The sequence below is a fragment of the Marmota flaviventris genome, chromosome 6 (genome assembly GCF_047511675.1).
Source record: "Marmota flaviventris isolate mMarFla1 chromosome 6, mMarFla1.hap1, whole genome shotgun sequence".
Lineage (NCBI taxonomy): Eukaryota > Metazoa > Chordata > Mammalia > Rodentia > Sciuridae > Marmota > Marmota flaviventris.
Genome location: NC_092503.1, coordinates 37987002 through 38012826, shown reverse-complemented (window position 1 = coordinate 38012826; position 25825 = coordinate 37987002). Strand labels below are relative to the sequence as shown.

The following is a 25825-nucleotide window of genomic DNA, read 5'->3' as shown; positions in this document are numbered from 1 at the left end:
GCTAATAAAAGATACTTTATTGTTCTCCCTGTACAATTCAGAATGAAAGAGCTACATAGGGTGCAGAAGGATGAGTCAGGGGCTACTTATCTTTTGCAGCTCAATCATTCAGAAATTGAGCAAAGCAGAGCTGAGTTTGCCAAACAAAGAGGGGCAGGAGACCATGGAGCCATTTATGAGTAGACATTATTTTTTTATTTTCTTATTCATGGTGTAGCTCGCTCAGGAATTTTCACTCTTACATTTGTTTCACCCCGTGATGATAGAAAGAGCCCCTCACAGCAGTAATAGAGCTCAAATTTTGCAGCATGCCTTTCTATTAATCATGATTATTATTATCATTGACATGACAGGCAAACATGATATAAATCACCACAGTGCCTCTCTCATTCTCACTCACCAGCTCTTCTTTTCCTTCTGTATCGTAGTTTTGAGTATTGCTTTAAGACAAAATCAAAATGACATATGCACTTTCCACTGCAAGGATTCACAAACTGCCTCTCCTCTGTCACCTAATTATTTTTTTTTTGTACCAAGGATTGAACTCAGGGGCACTCAACCACTGAGCCACATCCCCAGCCCTATTTTGTATTTTATTTAGAGATAAGGTCTCACTGAGTTGCGTAGCACCTCACTTTTGCTGAGGCTGGCTTTGAACTCAAAATCCTTCTGCCTCAGCCTCCCAAGCTGCGTTGTTTATTATTATTATTATTGTTATTATTATTATTATTATTATTATTATTATTATTATTATTATTATTATTTTGAGACAGAGTCTGGCTAATTGCCCAGGAACCCGTGATCTTCCTGCGTCAGCCTCCTTAGTTGCTGGGATTACAAGCACATGCCACCTCACCTGGCCTCATATTAACATTCTGACATTGAAAACTTTCTTACTTCTACTTTAATGTTTTTCTAAGTCTGGCCTTAAAATCTGAAGATCATTTCAAAAATGTAGCACATTTGCTTCCATTCAGAAAACTTCACAGCTTTACATTACACTGTCTTATCCAAGGTAGTTTTTCTTTTTTATGCATGCACGCAGAGCAGATGAACTGAAGGTAAAATCATTCTAAGGACATTGTCACACGTGCAACACACTGTCCTCACCATGGAAACGGGCAGGCGAATTTGCTGTCATCTTATTCATTCTCAAAATTCTGTCCAATCACTTGAAATCCTTTCCCACCATAACTGCAACACAGCCCCATGCCATTACCTATCCATCCAACGTTTCTTTCCACCAATGCACATCTTTGCTCTCCCTGCTATGATTTTAGATTTTGAAAGGGAAAAAAATCATTTCTTAACTCTGTACTTTGTCATTTAAAATCTCTTCTCTCTTACCCTTGTTCTCACCTCTGACCCCCATACCTCCCAGAGTCATTTCATCACTAAGTTGGCCTGAGTCAGAGGAATGATTCATGGAACCATAAAACTCAGTGGAGGAGACCTTAAAGGTCAGCTAATTCAACTACCCGACTAAGTGGAAAAACCAGGTCTTATTTCCATTCTTCTTTGCCTCCCCAAGCTCAACCACAAACATGAAAACAGTGTCTCTAGCTGTTTTGGAACTTCCTGCTTTTAATATCTTTTTAACCAAAGTGGACTTCTCTTTCTCTGAGGTGGCTTAGGTAGAGTCTTGTCAAAAGTGGGTGCTGGATTACAGATATGGAGACTTCCGAGGAGAGAATTGATGATTCTAAATCTACCATCTTCTTCTCAATGTAGAGTTGGCCACTCCTTCAAGTGTTCAAAGGTAAGCATATTTATTTCATTCATTCCATTTATTCCATGGGAAACAAAGTCATGGTCTACTAAACAGTATTGTCAGAATAGAAAGTAGACTCAAAAAAATAGTATATGGTAAAGGTGTTTCTCAAATATCTGTGGCAAATTTAGAATTAAATAAATGGGACAACTGGGTAGCCATTTAAAAAGTGATAAAATCAAATCTACACTTGACAGAATAAGAATAAATTCCAAATTAAATAGGCATTCCAATTTAAAAATATGAAGACTTGAAAGTTCTCAAAGGAAACATAAATGGGTTTCTTTTAACCTTTGTGGAGGCAAAGCCTTCCTAAGTATATTTCAAATTCAGATACAACAAAATATGGATGTTCATGTTACTTTACAAATAAAATAGCATGGAAAAAATCAAGATCAAGAAAGAAAAGATCAAGAGACAACCAAAGAATTAGAAGAAAATATTTGCAACATATATTTTTTCTATATACATATCATAATCTAAGGCAAAAAATAATATGATGAAAATATAATCAACCTCTTTCATAATAAGATAAATATGTGTTTGTTAAGATTATGAGATAATATTTCTCATCTGTCAAGTGGCAACAATTTAAAACAGTCACTCTCATTAGTTGCTGATGGGTATGCATGGGACCTTTATGGATAGGAATTTATATTGCCTTACAAAACTACATGTGTATTTACCTTTTGATCCAGCAATCCCACTTCAAGGATTTTATCCTGAAAATATATTTCAAGTAGTAGAAAACTACATCTTTACTTGACTATTAAAATTATTCACTGTGGTACTGGTACATGGTTTCCAGGATATACTGTTAAATGGAAAAAACAAAGTATATGTATAGTAAGCTATTTTTATATAAGAAGAGGAATTTAGAAAATATATGCAATGTCTACTCATTTTTGCATGGAGAAACATGCAGATAAAAACTGAAACTATTGAGGTTGGAATAAAAGGAATGTTGGGAAATGACAACTCTTTTATAAAATCCTGGCTTGTGGTATCATGATAACATTCCATATAATTAAGGAAACAAGGATTTTGGTACCTCAAAAATGGAATACAAATGAAAAAAAGCAAAGAACAAAATTACTGCAGCTAACCCAAGAAAAATCTGAATAGGATATTTGGATCATGTACCTTTAGTCGAAAGATAAAAAGAATTGACTAATGATTGAAGTTTAATCAGTAAGGTTTTTCTCATAGGTAAATAGGTTAGTAATTCTGAAACTACTTCTTGTGTATTCTAGGATCAATGGGAATTATGTGTTTCACTGTTACGGTTGAGATCTGGAATGTTCCCAAAATGCTCAGGTGTTGAAGGCTTGGTCCCCAATGCAGCAATGTTCAGAGATCAGGCTTTTAGAAAATGAATGGATCATGATAAATCTAACCTCATCAATGGATTTATCTATTGAGTTACTGGTGAATGGAAGACCAGGACATGGTGGAAACTACAGGAGGTGGGACCTAGTTGAAAGGATGGGATCCTGGGGGAAATGCCCTTGGGAACAGTATCTTACTCCCAGCCCATTTCCCTCTCTGTGTTCTCTTCTTTTCTCTCTCTGCTTTCAGACCACCATGAGGTAAACAAGCTCCGCTCCACCATGTCCGCTCCACCATGATGCTTTGCCTCACTACAAGCCCATAGCAATGAAGCCAGAGACTACAGACTGAAGCCTAGGAAATGGTGAGCTAAACAAAAGCTTTCTTCCTTTATGTTAATTTTTCTAAGTAATTTGTAAACAATGAAAAGCTGACTAACATACTCACTGATTAAAATGAGTGTTACAAATATGGAAAAGGAGATGATATTGAACTGTGAGGCTTTGAGTAGAAATTGGAGATATTAGCCTGAACTCCAGGTTATACACTGTATGTGTTCATGTAGAAGCATAGTTCTATTTCCCAAATCTCTGCTTAGAAGGCCTGGAAGGAATGATATCTATTCTCTGCTTAAAAAAAACAATACTAGAGCAGGGCAGGGAAAGTACAAGTTAAGCTTGGAATATCTTTTGATGCCAGAAGGTTAGAAAGTACTCAAGAATGATTGGGAAAAAAGCAAAGAACAAATTTTTCAAAGACAAAAAAGTCAATTTGTATCGCTTCCCAGTAGTCCCACTAGTCAAATCTTAAAAATTTGAGCATCAATATAAATAGTAACTGATTGTAATTCATTATATAAAATAAGAACTTGTGAGATGCATACATATACATATGCATACATATCTATAAGAGAAAACTCTTTCAAACAACATAAAGCCAACTAATAAATATAAAAAGAATGATATGTCAAAATGCATTCTACTGTCATATATAACTAATTAGAACAAATAAAAAAAGATTCCATAAAAAAAGAATGATAAGACTTGGAAAATCATCATTTACCTGCCATCATAAAATAACTGATTTAGTCAAGAATCATTAGAGTACACTAAACCAGCATTTACCATTTTGATGAGCAACAGGATACCTACATAGTCTCAAAATTTTATCCCACAAAATATTTATTAATTACAGTCGAAAATAATAAGTCAGTGGAGAATCCTGGCACATTCCAGCTAACCAAGTGGTCAGACATCATCAGTAATGGTACATGTTGTTCTCATGTACCTTCTGAAATGATGCTCTGAGAAGGGCACATTACCACTCCTGTGGAATTTCTGCCCAAAGTGCATAACCTGAACCTAATTATGAGAAAACTTCAGACCAATTCAAACTGGGGAATATTCCACAGTACCATATGCCATACACTTTCCAACTGTCAGTGCCATAAAACAAACAAACAAACAAACAGAGAAAGGCTGAGGAATTGTTCCAGTTTTGAATGCAATGTGTGATCTGGAAGGGTTCTGTTGTTGTTTATTTTTTATAAAGACTACTATAGGGACAAGTTGAAAATGTTTATATATTAAACAATAGTTATGTATCAGTGTAGTTGATACTTACATGTGGTTATGTAAAATAAGGTCCTTGATCTCTGGATATACATTGAAAATATTTAGGGGTAAGTGGCATCAGATCTTCAACTTTCCATTTTTATCCTTTTGGGAACCTTGGTGAAGAGTATATGGGAATTCTTTGAATTCTTCTTGCAACTTTAAGTCTGATATTAGCCAAAATAAAATCTTTAAAGAGAAAAAATACATTATCCTTATATACTTGATCCCCAATCACTAACTGGAAGTTACCACATTATCACCACTCTACTTCATTTTGTGTTTTCTTCTATAGGGTCTTGCTCCCACTTCTTCTGCTAATAAAATTGAGAGTTTGGGTGGAGTGTTCAGATTTTTGATTTTCCTAATTCACAGAAATAAAAAGCCAATATATTTCCACTTTACCCCCCACACACACACATGAAGCAGCTGTTATTGGTATATATGTTGCTTTGACTGTGTCATCCACCCAGAGTGATTGCAGGAATATTCTATGGAACATTTGGGTCAATTTAACCCTTTTCTAAAGTCACATAAAGTGAACTGGCCATTCTACACCAGGAACACTTAGAGAACCTATTCACAAAAAGCTAGAGGAGACCAAAATAAATAAAGTTGTACATTTTTAAGTCTCTATATACTTGAAGATGAGCTTGTGCCCACTATATTGAAGTTGTACAGATGTGTATGATTCATTCAATTAGAAAGCCTTATGGAAGAACCAGTACTCGCCAATATCTGTGGGTAAGTTCGGTATATTTGAAAGCTAAACAAGGAAATGTTCCTCTTCTGGAACAGTATTTTCAGTACAGAACACTGCAATATGTACTCTAATTAGAATTATATATTATGTAATATGGAAACAAAATGAAAACCTTCCAATAGTTAGCATTAAATTACAGAAGAAAGAGACACAAAAGCCATAAAGCACACTAAGCCAACCGCCTCTGTTCAGACCCAAACCTTAAATCTCAACTGTGTTTTCCTGACTAGTCCTGGGACTTGGAGTCATCTCAGGTTAAAAATGAGGCACACAGGTGGAGACAAAACTGACCACAGCAGTAGATCTCCTGGCCTTCTACCTCCACCCCTCCAGACTATCTCTACTTTATTTGTTTAAAATAAAGACTTGTCACATATTTCACTTGACAAAAATATATGCTATAAAAGTTGACAACTGAACATGAATCTTAGCACAAGATCTCCTAGATCGTGTCTATCTGTCTGCCTGCCTGAAATGTATACATCTCTTAATACGTGGTGCTTAGGTACAAAGAGACTGCTAATAATAATGGCTGATTTAATAAAAAGATATTTATTACTGCAACATTCATAAGAATGAAGCATTAACACAACCTGAATGTCCAGCCATAGAATGACTGGATGAATGCTGCGCTGTGTCTTGCTCGGAGGTGTTCTTCAGGTTTTTATGTCCTAACATGGGAAACTTTTCAAGATACATTGTTAAGTGTACTCTTGATTTTATTAGCATTACAATGATAATGAATGAACCTCAGTTTATAAACTCAGATAGATAAGCAATTTGTGTACCTTTTTTTTAAAGGGGAAACTTATTTTCTGTTTAAATCTTATTTTTCTATGGTGATAGAAACTTAATTCTTAATGTTTCATTTAAGTTCCAGGAAGGTTTAAAAGGCCAATATGTGGACAAGAGGACAGTTCATCCTCCGTCATGTCATGTATCAGGGCTGGTGTCCTAAAATCCATTCTCACCCTGTCTAGTCACCCATTTTAGGATCACACAAGTCATTATACCACTAGCACTTCTGCTCCTGGGACCTTGTCAATATCCCTAACCAAGTATCTACCAGGAAAGCAGGCACAAACTCTCTGCCTTCAAACTCCCAAAGCCTCTTGAGTCTTGTCTCTCCACTATCAGGTTCACTTAAGTTGGGAAGATAGGGTAGGGAACCTAATTTTTCAGGAATGCACAAGGAAGCATACCTCACACAGTTGTGTGGTTTGAACACTGCTCAAAGATGTTTACTTGGCTATGAGTAGGGCTGAAATTTATTAAATCAAGATCCTTGGCAGGGGTCTAAGACTGCTGAAAGAAGGAAAGATCTTTGTCTTTGCACAAAAGGGTTGTCAACCGTCTAAGCCACTGACCCTGGGAAAGATTCACTTACCAGGGCACCTTATTGTAATTCTTCCACCAAAATCAGGTCTTCTACTAATTTTCAGAGAGAGGCAGTATAAACTGCCAGAAGTCCTTCTTTCTCTCTGACTCTCGCTTCCTAAGAATTTAAATCGTTTTTATCCAATCTTGAAAGACCTAAGACTTATTCTGACTTATTACATATTCTTCCAAATCTCTTTTCATATCTTGGGTCTTTTTCTATTCTCACAAGGACTAGAAACTAAAAACTTTGACTTTGAAAAGTCATTTTTAAATTGCATTCAGTTAGGCCATCTTTTCTCTGCGGCAATGAATGCAGAATGTGCTAGTTGATGGAATAGGTAACAGGCCAGGACCACTAGGAAACAAAGAGGGAAAAAACTCCTCAGTTAATACCTCAAAATGTCACACTGCCATTGCAGAGTATCCCTCTAGAAGGCCACAAACTTGTCCAAGATGTTAGCAGTTATTCCCCTCAAGAATGAAAATTGAAGATCTCTATTTTTTGCTATATAAATTTCTGCATTTGAATTGTTTTTTACAAAGAGTTGGTGTGCCTTGCAATTTGTTTTTGAAAAACCACCTTTTTAAAAACTGGAACAAAAAAATGCTCCAGTATTCATTCATTCTTTCTTATTTTGGTACTGGGGATTGAACCCGGGGCACTTTGCCACTGAGCTACACCCTCAGTCCTCTTTTTATTTTTGACACAGGGTCTCACTAAGTTGCTTAGGGCCTTGCTTAGTTGCTGAGGCTGGTTTTGAACTTGCGATTCTCATACCTCAGCCTCCTGGGATTACAGGCCTGCACCACTACACCCAGCTCTGGTATACTTTCAATGACAGCATTCAGAATGATAACTCATTTGATCTACTCTCATTACTATTTTATTATACACTTCTTTATTGTAGAGTTCAACTATTTTTAAGTTCTTGCTCATTGGTTATATGATGATATTAGCATGAGTCATGAAAAGACAGGATTAACTGACTGATGGAATCAGTATGGATTAAAATACACATAATTTGCATAATTTAATATAACTTACCTCCCAAGTGGAGTCACAAAGGACTGTATAAGTGGAATGCCATTTCCCACTTCTTTTGAAGACGAAAAAAAGGTAACAAATCCAAAGGATCAGAGCTGGAAGAACTGGGTTAAAATCTCCAATTCTCTCCATTCCAGTTGAGTGTTCTTTCTCCTACAGAACATTCTTATTGGGCTCTTCTCTGTTTTACTGAATATAGAATTGTGAGCAAAGGGTCATAGAAGTGAAAAAAACCTTAAGCTTCTAGTGTTTAATTTGCTTGGGCTTCTCTCAAAACAACAGGTTCATGTGGACACAGGATTTTTGTAGATTCACAAAAGTTGTTTTTTGTTTGTTTGTTTGTTTTTGTTTTGTTTTGTTTTGTTTTTTAACTGTAATTAGTTAAGGCCATTGTCTCTTTCCACTTCAGCTTCTGCTCATACCAGATGAGAATGGCTAGGCATGTGCTTTTAAGGGATATGACTAAGGAGCAGTTGTTTAAGTAGTGGATGCATATGTTTCAATATAGTCTCTTTTTTTCTGGGTTCACAGTTATTTTTATGAAAGGTATTGCCAGGTATCCCAGTGTAAGAAGAGATACCAAAATACCCTATGCCCACTCGCCAACTCTTTGGCCTCTTGACACAAAGGTGCAGCGCCAGTGGTTGATTCCCTACAACATGCTCAGCTCTGACAGCAGGTGGTAATGGAAGTTGAAATTGTTTGGAGGCAGAAGCTAATCTTAGAAAATTCTTCTAATCATCAAGTGTGTAGAATTTTAACAGAAGATTTGGGTCTCATCAAGATCTAATCAAAACAGATTTATTTTTCTCAGCAGGAATATATTTGACAATGCAGTATGTACCATATAAAATCTCCATATTCCTCAAAATTTTATAGTAATTGTAAGAAATATAACATAGTAGAAATACTAGGTTTGAAGAGAATAAACCTGCATTTATACTAAAAGTAAAAAGGAGGTTTTAGCAATTTAACAAGAGGTTTTCCCAATTTTATAGCAATTGTAAAATTTCATGTGATAATACTAATAATGATAGGGTGCAAATTGTGTGAATTATCAATCATTTTTAAAATACAAAATTATCTGTTCTCTATGAAGAAAACAAAACTGATATTAAAAGGCAATATAATGATGTATGATTAGTTTAAAAACATATTTTTCTTGGTGTTTTTTTTTTTTTTTTGGTATTTGTGGCTTGGTGAGTTTTTATATTTTGTAAATAATTTTTTTTTTGTACTTTAGTATTTTTTTAAATACAGCCTCTCAGTAAGTGTTCAGAAAGACTTTAAACCAAGATGCACTCATGGTGAGCATTATTTAAATTTTCTGCCTTTATTAGTTTTATTCACTGTAATTTACTGATTTCTCATCCCATTTCCTACTTCTTTTCCCCTCAACTTTGAATGCAATATATCTAGTCAAGACCCCTAGTCAGAATCAATGGTTCTTTTTTCAGTTTCCATAGCAGCAGTACTTCTATCATAATGATCAGAATCTGCCCTGTTGTGGTTTGTACATGAGGTGTCCCCCTCAAAACTCCTATGTTAATGAAAGAATAGTCAGAGGTGAAATGACTGTATTATGAGAGATGTAATCTAATCATTCCATCCTAGTTTGAAGGAACTAACTGGGTGGAAACCATAGGCAGGTAAGACAAGACTGAAGGAGGTGGGTCACTGCCAGCATGCCCTGAAAGGGGTCACTTTTCCTTGACCCCTTGAGTGCTTGTGTGTGTATGCACGTATTCTCTTTCTCCCTCTCCCTTTCCCTTCCTCCCACCACACCTCTCCTTCCTGACAGCCATGAGCAAAGGACCTTCCCTCTGCCACAGCTTCTACCATGATGTTCTGCCTCACATGGGGTCCAGAGCAATTCAGTCAGCCCACCATAGACTAAATCCCTGGAATTATGAGCTCAAATAAACTTTTCCTCCTCTAAGTTGTTCTTATCAGGTATTTTGGCCACAGTAATGAAAAACTAATACATATCCTCAATTAATTTATTCATCAAATATGTGTTAAGGATCAGTTATATGCTGGGTTCTGTGCTGGATTTCACAACCACCTTTAGACCAGGCCTTGCTCAGACATTTATATTTTAAAAGTCCCTCCAACCACATTTCTACCAATAGGCTAAAGGTCTGTAGCACCAAGAGCACATGCATACTCAGAGAGTGCTGTTCTCTTTCTGGGACAAAGAAATGCTTAGCTGTTCTGTCATTCTGTCCAAACAAATTAATAGAAATAATTTGTATAAATTTCAACTGATGTCACTTTGTTTCCATCGAAAAAGTAAAACATCTTACAGTTGCCTTGTTAGTTTGCTGTAGAGTTTTGGGGTGATTCAATGTACACTTCGAGAATCAGGGGTATTTTTTGTTTGCTGTGGTACCAGGGCACATAGGCATTTAGCTATGAGCCACATCCCCAGCTCTTTTTATTTATTTATTTATTTTTAAATTTGAGACAGGGTCTCTCTTTGTTGCTGAGAATCTCACTAAGTTGCTGAGGCTGGCCTTGAACTCATGATCTTCCTGCCTCAGCCTGTCAAATTGCTGTGATTATACACATGCACACTGTGTCCAGCAGAATCAAGATTTTTTATACTAGATTGTGAACTTATTTGGAAAAGATATTGCATTTCATTCATCATGGCAAATTGTATTTTCAAAAGATGACCACATTTCTAGTACTTTATAGAACTTGTCATTCCCTCAATAAGATACACAGTCTACTTAACCTCCCCCTGAATTGTGCAGGGTGGAGGACTCATTCATAGCCAATAGAATGCAGCAGCAATGATATTCCATGACTTTTAAGACACAGAAAGATCTTAAAAGTGATATAGGGATTTGGGGAGGAACACTTGTCTACCATGTGCAAGGCCCCAGGTTCAGTCCCCAGGATTAGAAAGAAAGAAAAGCTTTCTGCTACATAGAGGTGATAAAACTTCCATGTGTTTAGCCTGACACTTATTCTGAGTTGCCATGTAAACAGTCTAATTGACCAGAAGCCACCAAGAAGTCACTCAGAAAGACCATACTGTTGGGTCCCTGAAGCTACCTAAAGGAGTCCAACTTCTCAAGTCTCCTGCTGTCAGAGCACAATGGTGTGAGATACCTGAAGTCATATGCACTCACTGAAGCCCTTCCTGTATTCCTGTCCCACTGAATATGTGACCATAACAAAGTGTCTACTGTTATTTTAAGCAATCAATTTTGGGGTAGTTTGTTAGGCAACAATAGCGACTGGAAAACTCTTTTTTTAAATTGTCTTGATAGCACAGTATTTTGAACACATTGGAAGGCCAAGAAGAGCTCATCAAGTTGAATTGGAAAAAAAATGAAAATTACTTCAGACTTCAGTGATGATTATAAATAATAAAATTACAGATGTATATGTTGAAAACATAGAAACTTAGGTTAAATGTATACTGTTCCTAAAGAAAATTCTCAATATTAAAGTTTGAGTCTCTAGGAGTTTAAATAAATCCCTCAGATGAGTCTATTTCCTTGCCTTTTGCTTTTGTCCCCTCACAACAAAGGACAGGAGAAAAGTCTCCATATATACTCATTTGCAAACTCACATATCAGAAAGTCATTTGTAAGAATCACATAGCCAATAGAATGCTGAATTATCCATACCACTTAATTGAGGATGTTAATGAGCTGACTCAGATCAAGCAAGGTACTACTATAATTAATTCCAAAGGCCATCTGTTCCCTTTGTGAGTACTAGTACTATATCATACAGAATCCAGCAGGAAGAAGAATCTGTCATGTTAAGAATCTTAACATGTGCAAAAGGTAGATCTTTTAGAAATAAATGACAAGACTAGAAGAACAAACAGACTCAAGATTGGGGGGAAAAAAGAAAAAGGTTGTGAAGAAAGGAGACAGTCAAATTATTTGCTCTGTAAAGAGAATCAAACTGAAATTAATCTTTGACATTTGTTTGTCCCCAGTGTTGCTTTTCACTGGAGTGGAGGGAAGTAATTAAAATGCCATGTAGCTGCTTGCCTTGTCTGCATTTCTAATCATAATTCAAACTCTTATGAATCTGCCCTCTCAAAGAAATAGCTGATTATAGGAACAGAACAAAACCCCTTTGATCCCTCTTGTGATACAACTAGGTCATGAGAAGCAGAATTCCCAGTGTATTCTCAGTTTTGGATGGCTCTTCATGGAAAGTTTGACTTGGGAGGTTTTGAAAGGAACAATGATGGAAACCAAGGCAGAATACAAAGCAAAATACTTATTGGCATGAAAAAAAACACCAACTCTGCAGAGGTTAACTAAATGGACTTTTGTTATTGTGATTATTTATTCTTAACCTTCATTGTAATAGGGTTTTTTCCCTTACAAATAGTACCTAAGAAGGGTGATGATAAGTATCAGGTGTGTGTAAAGATAGATTAAATTGAGTGTGCCATGCAAAAGCCCATAATAATATCATGGATACTCTTGAAAATCAAAACATGATGTCATTTATGAGTCTGTCATAAACATCTACAAATTTTTCTAGTGGTTTTGTTATCTAAAGCGCATAATGTATTCTTATCTTCTAGTCTGAAAAATGTAATGCTTTTGGAATTAGTTGTGCCTCTTTATAGAAGCTAAAACTTAATCAAAAAGTTACCAAAGAATCTAGTATTCTCTAACATTTATATGTAAAATAATATTAAAATATCTCCCCTTATGAAAATAGGCAATCAAGTACAAACTAGCTTAAACAGCAAACAGGACTTAATGGTTCCACATAACAGTAAAGTTCCAAGGTCAGACAGCTTCAATGCAGAGACCTTGCTCATGCAGTTTTCTTGGTTTTGCCCTTCATTTATTATCCTTAGACTTCCCTTGTGGTTCCAAAATGAGTCTCCTAAGAAGGTGGGGTTCATATGTTCTGACTCAGAGTTCTGCATCTGCTCACTGACTGAATCCCCCTGAACCCATGTGAACAAGGAACTGCTACACACACTTATGTAAGACTACAAGAAGCAGGAGGGGACTATTCTGATTGGTTGGTTAATGCCAGTTCAGCATCCTGGATTATAGTCAGTTCAATCCCACCCAAAGTAATGGATACCATACAATGGGGTGGGGGACTAGGGATATAGCTCAGTGGCAGGGTATTTGCCTCCAATACATGAAGTTCTGGGTTTGGTCCCAAGCACTGCAAGAAAACAAACAAAAATCAAACAAAAGAAAATGTGAGTTCTGTAAGAAAGGAGGGAAAAGGAATGATGGACACTAGGAAGAAAATGTCCACTCCAGGTGGATTTGTTCAATTATCACCACAGTTTGTATGCTTTCTAGGCAAATAAACTATGAAATAGGACTTCAGACAGAAAGAATCATTCCATTCTAAAAAAAAAGAAAAAAAAAACTAATGTAGAAATAATCTATGAGTTTATCAGAAACAAGTCAAGAATCAAACAAGCAGGAATTTCAAACAAGAAAAAATGGTAATGGTAGTGGTTCTGATTCAGCAAATAACTGAGCACTTGGATGAACCAGAGGCAGTGCTGGACACAAAAAGATCTTTTTGTTATTTTTATACACTAATTGTATCTTGCCAGAAAGAAAGAAAGCCAGCCAATCAAACAATAAAAAAATTAACTTGTTTTCCCACTATATTAAAGATAAATCAAAGACATAAATAATAAGAAATCCTAAAATGTAAAAAAATTATCAGTGCTGAAACATTGAATATCAAAGTATTCAATATCATTATAATGCAAATAAATAGATGAATATTATGATAGTCCAAAAAGCATCAATAAAGATTTAAATAAATAATAATATGTATGTAATTTCTCTTAGACTTTTAGAAATAATGACATTTTCTCAATCACTAGAAATGCAAGCACTGCAGGTTATAACTTCAGGTTAAAATAAAATGAAATAAAAAAATTTAGACATACACATAATATATATTAGCAACAGTGTCATATAATCCCATATACTATGCTTTTACTTTGGGGCTCAATTCTCTACTAAATCATTCTTCAGTGATAGGATCCCCCAAGTCTCCTCAGTCATTATTTAATATAGGCATCAGATTGAGCTCAATTTGGGATTGTTTTTTCAGTTATATAATACAGAGCAACTCAACCCCAGACCTCAGGGTGGCACTGAATATACAGCATGTAGAACTCATCATAACAATTATTGTCTTCAGAATGTAAGTAGCTCATATCATAGATTTCTAAGAAAGAATAACATGTATTTTATTTATAAGGATAAAAACTAGCAGAAGCATACACGGGGCCAGCCAGCCAGCCACACAGCTGACTCTGTATCAGCACTGAATACATGCTGGGCTCCCACTTTCCACTTTTTGTATTTCCATACTGCCCTCACACAGCCACACTCTTCTCAGATGATCATTTTGATTAAACACTTCACCTCTCACAAAGCAATGGTGTGCAAGGTTTATATAATTAATGTTTGTCAGGGGCTATTAGAGCCTTGTTTGAAAGATGTCTTTGAAGAAGAAAAGATTGTTGATACTATGATGTCCTGGATTTTTTATCTTTATCAGACTCCTTCCATGAGGACAAGCTACATAAATGATAGATGGGACAACTTTTATTCAGCACAGTTACAGGTGCAAAACACTGCTGCAGGACTCAGGCAAGAATGTGTCCCTGGGCAACATCTGGGCAACACACTGTATAAACATGTATACTGTCAGTCATTAAGAATGCACCTATAGAACTTCATAGACCACAGACAATGTTAATTCCATCTTGCTTACAGTGTACTTTGTGCTAGCAAAGTTCAAGGCACTTTGCAAGCACCATAATTTAGCAAAGTATGAAATGAAAGCTACACAGGAAAATTGAGGTATTATGAAAAATTAAGACATTATCTTTATTAAGCTATTAATCCAGGCAAAGTTGCCATTCAGTGGTACAAACTTTTCCTATAAACAGTCTACTTTTTGTTGTTGCAATTTGTGAAGAAAAGGAAAAGGAAATTGGCCTTTATTGAGTATATACAACCAACCATTTTCTGCTAGGAGTTTTGTATTTAAGTTATTTATATTTAAACAACTCCGTGAGGTATATTTTTCAGTTGAGGAAATCAAGAGAGAAAAATTAATAACACTTCCATAACATAAGCTTCTAAATGACACCACCAAGAATTAAGCCCAGGTCCACATGAATACAAAGTTAATATTCATTCCATTATAAATACAAAGGAAAAGAATAAATAACACCAATATAATAGTTTTTTCTAGTATTTTATGCAAAGAAGCATAATTGACTTTTCCAGATGAGCTATTCTTGGAATAGCCATGAAGTTGTCTCATACCATAACAATCTTCATTTCTCTTTTCCAGTCCTGAATTGTAGAGAACACCATTCAATTCAGCATTTGTTTTTTCTTTCTTTTTTAAAATTAATCGTTTTTTATTTATATATAACAACTGAATGCATTACAATTCTTGTTACACATATAGAATACAATTTTTCATATCTCTGGTTGTATACAAATGTATTCACACCAATTCATGTCTTCATACACATACTTTGGGCAATAATGTCTATCACATTCCACCATCAATTAATAACCCCATGCACCCTCTCTTCCCCTCCAACCCCTCTGCCCTAAATAGAGTTCCTCTATTCCTCCCATGCTCCCTCTCCCTACCCCACTATGAATCAGCCTCATTATATAAAAACAAAACAAAACAAAACAAAACACCATTTGGCATTAGGTTTTTTGGGATTGGCTAACTTCACTTAGCATTATCTTCTCTACCTCCACCCATTTACCTGCAAATGCCATGATTTTATTCTCTTTTATTGCTGAGTAATATTTCATTGTGTATATATGTCACATGTTTTTTATCCATTCATCTATTGAAGGGCAACTAGTTTGGTTCCAGAGTTTAGCTATTGTGAATTGTGCTGCAATAAACATTGATGTGGCTGTGTCCCTGTAGTATGCTTTTTTTTTTAAGTCCTTTGTGTATACACCAAGGAGAGGGATAGCTGGGTCAAATAGTGGTTCCATGCCCAATTTTCTAAGAAATCTCCATACTGCTTTCCATATTGGTTGCACCAATTTGAAGTCCTACCAGCAATATATGAGTGTACCTTTTCCCCCACATCCTCACCAACATTTATTGTTGTTTGTATTCTTAATAGCTGCCATTCTGACTGGAGTGAGATGAAATCTTGGAGTAGTTTTGTTTTGTGTTTCTCTAATTCCTAGCGATGATGAAGCAATCCTTAGCAGGAAGAGTGAAGCAGGTAGCATCACTATACCAGAGGTTGAACAATACTACAGAGCAATAGTAACAAAAACAGAATGATATTGGCACCAAAAAAGACTGGTAGACTAATGGTACAGATTAGAGGAAACAGAGACTAACCCACAAAATTACAATTATCTTATATTAGACAAAGTTGCCAAAAACATGCATTGGAGAAAAGATGGCCTCTTCAACAAATGGTGCTAGGAAAACTGGAAATCCATATGTAACAAAATGAAATTAAACCCCTATCTCTCACCATGCACAAAACCCAACTCAAAATGGATCAAGACCTAGGAATAAAACCAGAGACCCTGTGTCTAATAGAAGAAAAAGTAGGCTCTAATCTCCATCACATGGGATTAGGCTCCAACTTCCTTAATAAGACTCCTTTGGTGCAAGAATTAAAATCAAGAGTCAATAAATGGGATGGACTCAAACTAAAAAGTTTCTTCTCAGAAAAAGAAACAATCTGTGAGGTGAATATAGAGTCTACATCTTGGGAGCAAATCTTTACCCCTCACACATCAGATAGAGCACTAATCTCTAGGATATATAAAGAACTCAAAAAGCTAAGCTCCAAAAAATCAAATAACCCAATCAAAAAATGGGCCAATGACCTGAAAAGACACTTCTCAGATGATATACAATCAATCAATAAATATATGAAAAAATGTTAAGCATTTGGTTTTTCATAGGAAAAATCTATTTTAAAATAGTACCCGTTTACATCTACCCACTGCCAATCCCCCCACACACACCACCTCCCCTTTCCACCATCATTGGGGCCACTAATGTCATTACCACAGTAGGAATTCCATAAAGAAATAAAACCAATGGATTTATGAATAAAACCAGCAAAAACAGGAAAAACAAAAAAAACAGCAGAAATGCCTTACAACAGCTTGTATTGGTAACTAACACAAGAAGCTGGCCCTTAATTAAAAAATACATTGCCCCTGTGCAGACTAAAATATTCTGTAGAAGTCCAATGTGCCTTAAAACATAAGTAATGAAATTCACTTTTACCTTACTATTCATTAAAATACATCATTTTAAAAAAATTTAACAATTAAAATAGTGACATACTGACATAGTATAGAGGTATTAACAAAAAAATGGAATCCAGTAAAAAGTCTATAAATAGACCAAATTATGCTAGTAAATTTGGTATGTAATGAAGTAGGCATGGAAGTTAGTGAAAAAGTAATTCCTATTCATCAACAGTTTCTTCTGAGACCACTTAATGAAACCTGTGAAGGAGCAGCAGCTTCCTGAGGACGGGAATTCTCTACGAAAAAGCATGCTACCTAGTACATTGTAGGCATCTATTTAATGTTTTGTTAAATAAATATACTAAAATTTACTCCTACACACAAAATAGACCAAAAAATTCTAGATAAAGTTTTTTAAATGGAAAAAAATTAAAAACTGAGGAAGAAAAATATTGCATATGCACATCAAAAAGTACATACATAAGATTTAAAAGAAAATGGCCAAATAAAACAAATATTTGCATATATTTGTAATATAAGACAAACATTAAATGCTTTGATTTAAAATAAGCACTTTTAATTCAATAATAAAAATACAACTACTTCAAGGGAAAATTAAATATTTCAGTAGTGCAAAAACTACAAATAACCAGTAAGACTAATTTTTTTCTCTAATAATGCAAGTAATAAAAATTAAAATTAAAATAATGGATGCTGTTTCATTTATAAAGTTGGCAATTATCATACTGTCTACCATTCATGATGATTCAGAAGAATATTATCATGCATTGCTGGAAGGGATATAAATTGATCTATTGAAGGTAATTTGACAGGAAATATCAAAAGTTTTTAAACTGTGTAAATCATCTGGTCACCAAATTCCACTTCTAAACATTTAGATTAAAAATTATTTAAAGCATGCACTTTTTTAATCTACAAGATTATTTCAGCATAAAAAATCAAATAAACATTTAAATGCCCAGTAATAAGAAACAGTTAAGGAAATTTATAGTACAGTCATATCAAGAATTACCACTTCATCAGAAAAAAAAATGATGTTACAGGAGAACATATAATAAAATGGAGGGATATCCAGGTTGTATATTTAGGCTTAAAAATCAAGTTAAAAAGAGTATTTGGCAAAATGATTTCATGGCTTATAAAATGGGGGAAAAAAAAAAAACTAAACTAAAAGCCAGAAGGAAAATTGTCAAGGTATTAAAGGTGATTGTCTTTGTCAGGTTTAAATAAAAAGATAGATGCTCTTATTATTGCTAATGGAATTTACTTTTATTTTGCAATGAACGGGTATTGTTATAGTAAAATAAAAGTAATTTTAAAAGCATTTAAATTTGGGTTGGAGTTATGGCTCAGTGGTAGAGCACTTGCCTAGCATGTGTGAGGCACTGGGTTCAAACCTCAGCACCACATAAAAATAAATAAACAAAATGAAGGTATTCTGTCCATGTGCAACAAAAAAAAATTTAAAAAAAAACTTTTAATTTTAATTTTAAAAAATTAAGGAACTTGGTTACCTGCTTTCAAGAGCCAGGTTTGGTTAATCAGCTATCTCTGTGACTTTCCATGTTTCAAAAGTTACTAAGCACTTGACATACATTATTTGATCCGTTCTCTTACCTATTGTTAGCTATCAATAACTCCATTGGATGAGGTCCCACTTCAGAAAAAGTGGCATGCTCAAGGTCAGGCAGCTAGTGGCAGAACTGGGTATGACTGACCCTTTTGCTGTTTATTCCAAAGTTTATGTTCACAATCATAAATTGGAGCCTGTTGTGAGAAAAAGGGCTTTTTGAGAATAAATCCAAAAAACAAATTTCCAGATAACACATACTTTTTAAGAATATGTTTTGATTTTCCAAACAGCACACTTATAAATAGCCTTTGTGTATCACTTCTACCTGTTTGCCCTGTTTTTTTCTGTGCCACATGTATTATTCCTAAAAGCCATGTCCAGTCTGGTAGAAGCAATGGCTCAGAACTAGATTCCTTGGATAGAATCTGACTTTGCTTCTTAAGATCCATAGAACTTTGGACCCTTAAATTTCACTGGGTCATATTCCCTACCAGTAAAATAAAGCTATGATTATACCTACCTCAAGGAGTTCCGGGGAGGATTAAATAAACTAATCCACATAGTGTTTTTTGGATTAAACAAATGCTAAACACATAACAACCATGGGTTTAATAGTATCTACTATTATCATTATTAACATATTCTCTGAATAGTAAATTCCCCAAGGGCAAGAATCACAGATTCCATTGCTTTTGAGTTTTCCAAAGAGCTCACTAAATGATTGATCAGTAGATTAGAGTCGGAAATATAGTAATTTCTAAGGAAAGATTTCAGTGCTGCAAAGTAATCTCTCTGATTTGACAAGAATCCTACCTTGTTAACCTTTACTGACTAATAGGAGTTTTGTCTTTATCTATCTGCTCTGCAATGGACTACTAGAACAAGTCACACCTTCAAGTCTGTCTTGCACTTCTCTAGTAAGCATTAATGCTGCTTATTTATTGAATATTCAATATTTAAATGCAAGTAACTTTCATTTCAACAAAGCCTTGGGGGAGGGATGTGACCTTCTTTTTTTATCTAAAAAATGTTAAATGACACAGGAGTGCTAAAATCCTTGAATGTTTATTTATGACCTTTCAAAGAAAGGTAATTGTAACCTCTTTTGTCTATTTCAGCAAGAGAGTAGCAGGACAACATCATGGCTCAATATTTCACTGAAGGTATTTACTCTGGATAAATCCAGACATAGCTCCCAGAGTTCCTGTACTATATGTTACTTTGAAGTCAATGAGCTGAAAATATCACTTTAGAAAGCTCTATTAATCATTGAGAGTATAAGTGTATTCTGATTTTAAAAACAACTTGACAATCTCACAAAAAAAATCCATAAATACTGATATGCAAGTCGTGGCATAATTACATGAGTACTCCATAGAGCAGGAAGTGAACTTTTTTTTTCATACAAATTGGGTCATATTAGACAAACCCAAAGAATCTAATTAAAAGCAATGAGCTTCCCAAGGGCTCAGTCCACAGTCCCACCTGACAATATTTCTGTATTAGTCCACTTTCCATCGCTATAAAAAATACCTGACATAACTTACAACGGGAAAAGGTTTATTTGGCTCATAATTTTAAAGGTTTTATTCCGTGGTCTCTGTTGTTTTGGGTCTGAGGCTACGGAGTATTATCATGGCAGAACCACATGGTGGAGTTTGTGTCATAGTAACCAGTAAGCAAAAGATAGCAAAGGGTTTGGCTTCCAATATCCCCTTCAAGAGCATGATCCCAATGATCTAATTTTTTCCCCTAGGCCACACCTCTTATGGGTACCTCTACCTTCCAGTACACCAAAGGCTAGGGACCAACCAATCCTTTAACACCAGATCCTTAGGGGACATACAATACCCAAAGTATAGCATCTTCTAATGACGAAATATCTTGCATTGAGAAACAAAGAATATAAAAATCTCATTTCTCAAGACAAATTATCCTGAAATTTTTCTTCTACTATAATGTTTTGATTTGAGTTATTGACATCCAGAACAAGAAAGAAACTTGACTAAAATAAATGAATGCATCTAATGAATTATGTTCTAAAGCCTCCTGTGAATCCCTTTTCTTTTTAATTTTTTTTTTTTAGTTGTAGATGACACAATACCTCTATCTATTTTATTCATTTTTATGTGGTGCTGAGGATGGAAACCACTGCCCCACACACATGAGGCAAGTGCTCTACCAATGAGCCACAACCCCAGGTCTTCCAGTGAATCTTAATTTTTCTTTAGGTGATTACCCAGATCCTCCACAATTTGCCTGCAGCCTGACTCATTTCCCAAGGCAACTCTCTTCCCTCCACTCACTTTCCTTCCATTTCCCTGATTCAAACTAAGCACCACCCATCTTTGCCTAATGATCATTTGCACTCTTCAGTCTGTGAGTGCAAATGATGATCCCTATGTCTTTGCAAATGCTGATCCTGCTCTAAAAAGGTCTATTTAAAGTTGTAGCTATTTTGTGCATCTTTCAAGGACCTGCTCAAATGCCACATTTCCTCTTTACCCCATGATAGCACTAAAGGATAAATAGGTATAGATGCTCACCTCCCATAGTGTTTAAGAGCACAATAGATATAATATCTAAGTAAAAATAGTGTGCTTGTTACATAAATGGAGCTTGAAAATAAAAATCCATGGGCCACCCTCCTCCTTCCCACAAGATTACTGTCTCTAACCCTACACAAACATTTTAGAGCTGCCACTGCTGAAATCTCCCTTTAAAAATGAATCTTTTCTTTCTTTGGGTCCATAACATGTACTTTTCTGCTTACTTTGGCCTTCAGTACATCCCATTTTATATACCAGTTGTTTGTTTAGACTCCCGTATTATTTTCCTTGCTATTTCCAGAGAGCAGGAATTGAATCCTGTTCATCATATCTCGCCCACACTACTTAGCAGGAAACATTGCTCAAAGTAGGTGGTCAGTATCCTAATGGCCTGGAAATGAGAATGAAAAAATTATGAGAAAAATCAAGCAATGACTAATGGAAGTTAGTCTTATTACTTTCAAGTATACACACTAACAGTTCTGTCAATGATCTCTGCTTATAACCTCTTTCGTTCATTTTTAGATCATTCCCACCCTGCCACATACTACACAGAGTTATATCTATTTAGTCTCCACTATAATGTTCTCAAACTCCATTTTTAAATAAGAACAAAGTGTTTCATTGTTAAAATTAAAGTATGGACATTCTTCTCCAAAGTCACACTCCAAAAAACATGAATATATGGTTAACATCTAAAATTTTTTTCAAATATTTTTATCTCATCTAGAATCTCTACAAACAAGTATATAACTAATTATGCAATATGTCATGGTTTCATGCAAAGAGGACATGATTTTTCAAGTGTTCCATCTGAGCAGGAAGAATTACTCTTCCAACTCTCTGTCATAACAATTTTATTGCCATTATCCTAAGAGGTACAAAATACTAATGTGTGGCTTTAAGGGTATAGTTTTTAAAACTTCATAAAGAAACTTCTCTAAAATGTAGACAATAGAATAGACAAAAGATAAGGTATTATTTTATTTTACAGTTTTTTAAGTAAATTAAACTAAAATATAATGAATACAATTCTCAAAAATTAATACCACCCAAATATATTAAAATCAATAAATGCCATTTGCAAATGGTTTTAACTCCAAAATGCAGCAATTTTCCTGAGTTAAGTTATAGGCCTGGCCTTTTATATACCAAAAACCAAGTCATGTCAATTATAAAACCTTTAATTATTTTGTGCTTTTTAAAAAAAACCTATAGTTACTTCTATTTGTAGACAGAGGTATACATACATGCCTACGTCTGTAATTTCTTTGTACTCTATTTTATAATCACATTTTGTCTTTCAGATTTTCTTTAATGTTCCCATTGAGACTGTTATTCTAGGAAAATCCTGATAGCTAGGCTTAACAACAACAACAAAATCCTCCAGCACTGTGAGTGCTGATTCATAATTCAATAATCAGATTAAAAGTGCTATGGAAACAAATGTCTACTTTTCTTACATATTCAAGGCATATTGCGCTGTCCTTCTTTCTCCATGCTGCAGTTGAGCTTAGTTGCTCTCTGTTAAGGAGCATTACATTCTGTTTTCAAAGAGTGCACTGCAGTAGTGAATATTGAAATCCCTCAATAAACTGCTATTTTCTTTAAAGTATTTATTTCTTAGAAAAGACATGAGCTATGTCTTTAGACCCAAATCTACCTCTAAAAAAAATTTAGTTCAATATTCCCAACATATTATTATATTATTAAATCATTTTGAAAGCTAGCATAACAACAACAACAAAAAAACAGCTGTGCTTTTAACCTTTTAATCAATATGTATTAAGAATTAGTTAAATTCTTACCTGGTAGAATAAATTTAGCCCTGTCAAGTGGGGGAGGGGAGCTTGTTATTTTTCTATGATTCTTGGACAGTATATATTTCAATAAATTGACAAATCACAAAGGTCCAAAAATAGCCTGTATTTTTTTCCACAGTAAATCTAAAATTAGAAAGTTCTTACTTCTAATCTATTCTGGTTTTCTTTTTTTCCAGATAGTTGCCTAACAATTTTAAAATAAGAGGGTATAAAACTGCACATATCTAATAAAAATGTTCCAATAAATGTATTAAGAAAATATAGGGCTGGGATTGTGGCTCAGAGATAGAGCCCTCGCCTAGCACGTATGAGGCACTGGGTTTGATCCTCAGCATCACATAAAAATAAAATAAAGATATTGTGTCCACCTACAACTAAAAAATAAATATTTTTTAAAAAGAAAATATAGATGTTCATTTGCATTCTATGGGCAAATATGTTTAGTCTTAAAACTTTCCATAGTACTTTATATTTCAAAAATATCAAGAGTCTCTCTGTAATGCCAGATTGAGAAATCTTTCATTGAAATTTCTTTTTCTGTTTGAAACTGAAAGCAGACACTTTCTTACTGAGAATTCACATTTTTTTTTAAACACTATGAGACACTGGTCCTATTAATGTCGATTAATTAATTTTGACAGTTTAGTGGATGGTTTTTTCCAGCTATTAGGAGAAAAACTATTGTTTTCATTTATGTCAATTTTATTTTTCATGTTGTAATTAATAGAGATATTTTCAAGATAATTTTTGACAAAGAAAATAATTATCTTAAATAATTTAAAAAATCTGTGACCAAGACAATCACGTAGTTCTTTTAGTATTCAGTAACTAGATAAAGTTTTTCTTTTGTGAGAAACTATGTGCTTCTAATTATATGAATATAAAAATTAGAAAATTCACTATTTTTCTTCTGATTTGGCTTTCAGCAAGCTCAGGGCTGAACTAAGGCCCCATTCTCAATATATGCTTTCCTCTTCATATTTAAGTATATTCTCCTCATCTTTTCATGCCCTTTAATTCATTGTTATTTATATTTTATATCAATATATCTAAACTCTATAGTAAAAAGCAGAGGGTTCATTAATTTTAACAAAAATATTATTCCAAACCATTTATTATACCCACTATATGCCACTCATTATTCCAGAGGATGAGGATACCATTAGTTAAAAGATCATTTTCATGATAGAAGAGAATGTGTTTTTCTATATCCTTAAAAGGGGGGAAAATCTGCCAATCAAACAATTTCAAGAATATGGACATTTAAGGCTTTCCTTAAAAGAAAACCCTGCCAACATAAATTTAATCCTCATGAAGAGTTCAGTTAATACAGTGTGTTGATATCTTCTGGCTGCTATTTACTGGAATATGGAAAAATTTACTTGCTACACAACCTCCTTTTCAGGGTCCTACAATAAAACAGTCTTCATCCTTGAACATGTGCTAAGCACTAATAACAGCACTAATAACACCATGAAATAAAAGCTTTTAAATAAATTTTCCCTTAAAGCAGAGATCAATTTAAACATTGTAACTTCCAGGAAAAGAGTATTTGGGATCTTAGACATCCTTTCTCAGAATATTGGATATAACAAATAAATAGCTCCTAATGGGGAAGAAATAATGCAGGAGTGTAGCGACTTAGACATGAACATTGTTAAAACAGGTAAATCAGCTCCTTAGAGATGACCAACCTTGAAAATTTGGTGGGCCAAAATTTATCCTTGGTTTTGAGCTTTGTTTTGCTTTACTGGCTTGCAAATTTGTGTCCCACAGTGACCCTAGACTGGCCTGCCTCCTACCAGCCTGATGTTAGGAAAGGTATTGAAATTCACAAGGATCTTACCCTTGGCTTCCACTTCCCTGGCTCAGCATTCTCACTCATTTTAAGGTGTTGCCAGCTCAGCATAGCCATGTATTCAAGGAAGACCTCCCAGCCAGGCCGCCCACAGATACACTTGTGCTTATCACCTGCCCCAGCAACTGCAAATAGACTAGCACTTACCAGAGGAACCTGTTTATCCTCCCTATGTAGGAGAGAGCCCTGTAAATTATTACATTTCAAAAGGTGTAAAATATTGGACTTCTCTGCTTGAACTATGTGCATTTAGGTTATAGAAAGCTCTCTAAATAACAGAATTGCCCTGACTTCACTTCTCTCAAAACTACCTTCAAACATTTTTAAAGTGATATGCCTTTGATGGCTTTCTGAGCCAAATGCTGGGATACATGGCATTTTATAAATAATTTTAAATAGTCTCAAGGATTCAGAAAAGCCTCAAATAACAAAGTGTGAACACGGATCGTAAAAAAATCAGAGGGCTTTAATGAAGAGAAAAGCAGATCAAAAATAATTAAAAAAGAGAACCCAATTCATTCCCAAAATGCCAGAAGAGAATTTTTAGAATTACAGTAAAGCAATCACTTCCTTAGTTTGTACAACAAAACACAAACTTTGTGGGACAAGATAAGACTTGGTCAAGATTGTCAAATGTATCAATATAGATGCGAAAACTAACTTCATAATAAATGAGTAGGGGGAAAGTCGTCCGAGAGGAATATCCAAACCATTGAATTGGATATCTTCTGATCAAATTTCACTGGACATACCATTCTCAGGCCACTAAGACAGTTGAATCACATAAGCACAAAACACGGGCAAAGGACCAATTTCGCGAAGGCGACAGTCTCCCTTCCT

The 25825-nt window shown here is 34.8% G+C and overlaps 1 protein-coding gene across 1 annotated transcript in view; it reads left to right on the top strand.

Annotated features, from left to right (window-relative positions):
• The first annotated feature begins 1434 nt into the window (after positions 1-1434).
• Positions 1435-25825, top strand: part of Hey2 (hes related family bHLH transcription factor with YRPW motif 2) — a 39972-nt gene continuing 15581 nt past the window's right edge. Inside the window, exons 1-2 of the mRNA XM_071613061.1 lie at positions 1435-1759; positions 3350-3464. The gene's annotated coding sequence lies outside the window, so the exon portion shown is untranslated. The remainder of the gene's footprint in view (positions 1760-3349; positions 3465-25825) is intronic.